The sequence below is a fragment of the Capricornis sumatraensis genome, chromosome 2, assembly GCF_032405125.1.
Source record: "Capricornis sumatraensis isolate serow.1 chromosome 2, serow.2, whole genome shotgun sequence".
NCBI lineage: Eukaryota > Metazoa > Chordata > Mammalia > Artiodactyla > Bovidae > Capricornis > Capricornis sumatraensis.
Window position 1 is genome coordinate 111991227 of NC_091070.1, and position 5836 is coordinate 111997062.

General features: G+C 38.6%; 1 pseudogene; it reads right to left on the minus strand.

The window, feature by feature from the left end:
* Positions 1–1718: 1718 nt before the first annotated feature.
* Positions 1719–2663, minus strand: LOC138097629 (olfactory receptor 10J1-like; annotated as a pseudogene).
* Positions 2664–5836: the final 3173 nt, after the last annotated feature.

The window sequence follows — 5836 nt, forward strand, 5'->3', positions numbered from 1 at the left end:
TCCACCTCCCTCCCCATACCATCTCTCTGGGTCATCCCAGTGCAAAAACTACCTAATTTATCAGAAAGGTGCTATGCTGATTCTTTTCATATTTCCATTTAATTCTGTTTCTCTGCCTTTGTAAATTTACATTTAAAAGGCAGGAGAAGACCCAAACTGAACAGCCTTTTCTAAACTCTCTTTGGCTCCTCCTGACCATCCCCTTGCCCTTCTGGTTTCTCTCCTATCACAAGAAGTTCTAACTTGGATCTGCTTTTAATTTTTCTTTCTTCTTAGCTAATTTCATAGCATTCTTCCAATGCTTTGATCTCTGAGCTGTTTGTCTTCTCTTCTTTTGAGCCTGCTATATATCCTGCCCATGAGAGAGCCCTTCTTTAAGCCTCACAAGGACTTTTTCATGTGACTTATTTCTAGCCAGAAGAAGTGAAGTGTCAGACCAAGTCACGTAAGCTCCATACACGTCATATGTGGTTAGTACTTCTCTCCACTCAACTTCTTCACTTCTCACAACCCTGGTTTCCTTTCCTTTGAAGTCCTGCATGCTTGAAAATATTCTTTCTAGAAAGATTCTAGCTGATTGTAAACCCATTTCCTAAAAAGTATTTATATTTTCACTTTGTTTATCGTATTAAAACACAAGGCACTTAGATTTCTGCACAGTATCCTTCCTGGTGACCACTTGTTCAAGCATCCAATTTTTGTTAGAAGATTCAGTGAAGTGGTGATTTTAATGTGGTTTATACCACATTAAAAAGAGAACTGGTCACTTTAAATTTAAGTTTGAGATTGACCTTGGGTGGCCTCGGCCTACAACAGCTTGGAGTGGTGCTTGGGTTCCCAGAAAGAGATTGAGGCTGGGTTGAGGAGAAGAGAACATCAGATCTTAGCCACTAGACAAGTGGTCAGTGATAAGGGCCCTGTCCCTTTGGCTTTGCAGAAAAGAATCAGCACAAAGAAGGAAAATAGTAAACCAAGTGAAGTATTTATTAAGAGGAAAAGAGGACAGGACCTGTGGATATACACACAGGCAGACTCAGAGTTCCTGGGTCACACCCTTGTAGTAGTTTGAATTACTTTTATTGGGTATTTCTTCCAAGTTTCCTTTGGCCAATCTTTTTGATTTGCCTGGTTCACAGTCCATATTTCATATGTCTCAGGATCCTCCCATGTGAGTGCACACATCTCTTAGCCAAGATAGATTTTACTGAAAAGGCATCTGGGTAGAACTTCCCTTGGCATAACTGCTCTTTGGCCTCCAAGGAGTCTTTCTGCACATGTGTAGTCAAGGAGGTCTCCTGACTGCAAGAATGAAAAATATGTGGTCTGGGTGGGGCCCAGCCTCCTCCTTTAATTGTCCTGCTATTCTTGACTTGGAGTTTCAATCCACAGGGAATGAATCCCAAATAGCTTTACCATGGGGAGAGGGAAGAGGCTCATCTACCTCCTCCCTCAAGATGAACATGAGATCACATTCTGATCTCAAAACTATCTCCTGGAATAGGGCCAGTGTGTATTTATTTACAGGTCTGTAGAATGACTTGTGTTTTTATTATGCTAACAAAGAGGCTGACGAACTGAAAAATCATTTGTTAGAGGCTTGCCCCTCAGCTCCATTTTTGCTCTGGCCCTGTATATGATGTATGAAACTTTGCCAATCATTTGAAAGACTGGCTTTGTAACTTTACTGGTATAGACTTCCTCCTGGAAGGCATGCACACCTATTTGGGTAGGGATCTCATCTTAGGAAAAGGCTTTCTGTTCACCACTCTCTGCAGAGTTTCCTGGACTTCTTTGTTCCTTAGACTATACACAGCAGGGTTTAGTAAAGGTGTTATGACAGTGTAGGTCACTGAGATCAGCTGATCCTCATCCTTGCTGTTCTCTGACTTGGGCTTGAAGTAGGCAATGGAGACACAGCCACGGTGGACAATGACCACAGTGAGGTGGGAGACGCAGGTGGCAGAGGCCTTCTTCCAGCCCTCAACTGAGGCAATCTTGAGGATGGTGGAGATGATGAAGATGTAGGAGATGAAGAGGAAGGTGGCAGGGCCTGTGATGGCCAAGAGACTAATAATTAAGGTCAGGATATCATTGATGATTGGGGTAGCACAGGCCAGGTTCAACACAGGTCGAACATCAGGGAAGAAATGCTCAATCAGTGCCTTGCAAAAGGGCAATCTGGAAATAGCCACAGCCTGAACCAGTGAGAGTGAGAACCCCGTGGCACTGACAGAGAATGCCAGCATGGCACAGACCCTCCAGTTCATGATGACTGAGTAATGAAGTGGGTTGCAGACAGCCACATAGCAACCACACACCATTACTGCCAACAAGAGGCAGCTGGTGATGGCAAAGCCAAGAAAGAGAAAGAGCTGAGTCCCACAGCCCTCCAGGGACTGAAAGGCATGAAAGGGATGAATGGGATGCATGGGATGATGACAAGGAGTAGAAAGTCTCTGATGTAGACAGAAAACTTAGAAAGAAGCACATGGGTGTGTGGAGGTGATGGTCTTTATGGATAGCAGTCACAATGATGGCATTACCAGCCCGAGTTAGAATGTACAGGATGAGAAACACCATGAAGAGCTCAGCTGATGTTCTTGGAAGTTGGAGAAACCTTGGAAAATAAACTCTCTTATCTCTGTGTGGTTGGCTGTCCTCATTGGAGATCTCAGGGCTGAAAAACAAAGAGAAAGTTAGCACCATCTTTTGGTGCTGCCCTACCCTCTGGTGAGCACACATTCAATACCACAAAGATTCGGTTCAAAATTTCATGAATCAACTGCCCAGGGATGTGGCAGACTAGGTCCTAGAGCTGGAATAAGAGATACAGAAAATTTGTGCAACATTATTTAAATGCTTGAGGTAAAGCTTTCTTTTCAGGTACTCCTGAGTCATTAAAAAAAAAAAATGATAACCTATTTATGGCCCATGAAATTGGTCTCAAAATTTTCTTAAAACTATATTTTCTGTAGACCACAGTCTCAGCCCACAATGTAATTAAGCTAGAAATTGTCTCAAAAAGAAACTTTAAAACGTACAAATATTTGATAGTCTAACCAATGGTTCAAAGAGGAACTAATAATGGAAGTTAAAAAATATTTAGAACTAAAGAATAGTTAGAGAATCACATATCAGCATTTAGAACATTATTAGAGGGAACTTTGTAGTTTAAAATGCTTTTTTGTTACTTTTATAAAAGGCTGAAAATTAGTGAGTAGAGCATTCACCCTAAGAAGTTATAAAAACAAGATTAAAAAAAAAAGAAAGTAGAAGTAAAAAAAAGATACAATATATAAAAAAAAAGATAAAACAGATAAGATCCAAATGGGTAAAAATTTATAAACTTTAGGTAAACTGCTAGTGAAACCGTCAAAGGAGAAAAAAAAAACAACATAAAACGAGGACACAAACTCTAGTAAGATTTAATAAAGAGACATAAAGACAGAACTTTCAGACACAAAAAGATGAAAAGCAATTTTATGAAAAACTTTGTCTCAATACATTTTAAACTTCAATGAAATGGATACATTTCTAGAAAAAAAAAATTACTTATCAATATTGAATTAAGAAGAAGCCTGAAAACTATTTTAAGTGAAATAGTAGTGAAAAGTCTACAAATAAACCTCTGGGCCAAGAACAATTTACCAATAACAATTTACAACATTCAAGGATAAATTAATTTCAATCTTAAGACTGAAACAGTTTAAACTATTATGGGTAATAAAAAAAGAAGGGGGTAGGGGAGCAAAATTTGCCACCCCCAAGATGTTTCTCTTTAGCATGAAGATTAATTTAGGCTGGTTATTTTTAAGGTCCAAAGACTCAGGAAGAATCTTTGACCTTCCCCCTAAATGCCTAAAAGTTTGTAGATGGAGGGCTTGTTCCAGGAAGAGAGCCATCACTATAGGTAACTGTGGTATGAACCAGGTATGGTAGGTAGAGAGAAATCTAGCAAAGTCAACTCATTAAAATTTCTCTGTCCCATTGTTTCTGCCTGGCCCAGCAAACATTTGTTTATCAAACATTTGCTTTTCTTGGATTGTCTTTTTCCTCTGGGAAGTCCCAAATCACTACCCCTAACATCCTCTTTTTTCTTTAGCTGAACATATTTCAAGGTGAGGGTTTCAGTCATTTTGGTGAGTTATTCAGTCTTCCTGAATCTCTCACATATGTACTTGTTATTTAACTTTTGTTTGATTTTTCTCTCACTAATATGTCTCAGGTCAATTTAACTCTTAGACCAGTCAGAAGAAACTAGAAGGGTAGAATAAAATTTCTTTCTCCCTGATGAGGGAATACTCCTAACCCCATTTTATGAAGTTGGAATTATCTCGATACCAAATTTATCAGGGCAATCTCACTCATAGAAATAGATGCAAAACTCTCAAGCAAAATGTCACCGGCCAAATTCAACCATATATAAGATGGGTATATGACCAAGCTGGCTTTATTTTAGGATGCTAAGCTTGTTTAACATTAAACAGCCCAATTATATTTTTCCTCAAATGAATTGTTTAAAGGAAAAGAGACATGATTATTTCAGTATCTGCCAAAAAAGCATTTTTAAAATTCAGAGTCTACTTATAAGAACCCTTAGTAAACAAAGAATAAAAGATTTTTTTTTTAACTGATAAAGCATATGTACAGCAATTCTTCAGCCAGCATATACTTAAAGGTGAAATACTGAAGGATTCTTTTTAAGATTAAGAACAAGATAAAGGTGACTGCTTTATCTACTTCTATTCAACATTGAAAATTGAATATTCTAGCTAGCCCAGTAAGGCAAGAAAAAAGGAATTAAAGATACAAGAATTGAGAATAAATAAATTCTTTGTAGATTATGTGATTGTGAACATAGAAAATCTAAGAGAAGCTACTGATAAACTATTAGAATTATTAACAGAGTCTAACAAACTTTCTGGTATGAAATTTATATATAAAAATTCATCACATTTCTGTACTTAAAGTGATAGAAAATTAAATTTAAAAATAGAAAATATCTAGGAGTAAAGACCTTTATTAAGAAAATCATAAAACTTTAATAATAAACACTAAAGATGACTGATATGAATGGAGCAGTACACCATGCTTATGAATTGCAAGATCTAATATTACAAAGATTTCAATTAATCAAAACTCCAGTGCAACTCTATCAGAATCCCAAATGGATTGTTTTTGGTTCACTGGTTGCCAGATTGACAACTGATACTAAAATTTATATGGAAGTACAAAGAGAAGCCAAAACACTCTTAAAGAAGAAAAGCAAGAGTAGAGGGTTTGCCTTTCAAATACTGTTGCTTATCCTACTGCTGCTGCTGAGTCGCTTCAGTCGTGTCCAACTCTGTGCGGCCCCATAAACGGCAGCCCACCAGGCTCCGCCGTCCCTGGGATTCTCCAGGCAAGAACACTGGAGTGGGTTGCCATTTCCTTCTCCAATGCATGCAAGTGAAAAGTGAAAGTGAAGTCTCTCAGTCGTGTCTGACTCTTCGCGACCCCATGGACTGCAGCCCACCAGGCTCCTCTGCCCAAAGGGTGCCATTGCCTTCTCTGTTGCTTATCCTAAGGCTATAAGAATTAAGAAGATGTGAAATTATTACAGGGATAAGCAATCTCACCAGTGGGGGGAAAAATTGAGTTCTGAAATACAGAAACTATTTGCACCAGGGCTAGCTTTGCAAATTTGTGGAAAGCACAGAGTCGTCAATTAATAGTCCTGGAATAGTTGGTTTACCCATATGGAAAAAAAACTGAAATTAGATGAGCTTACACCATTAAAGAGGAGGGCATGGCAACCCACTCCAGTACTCTTGCCTGGAGAATCCCACAGACAGAG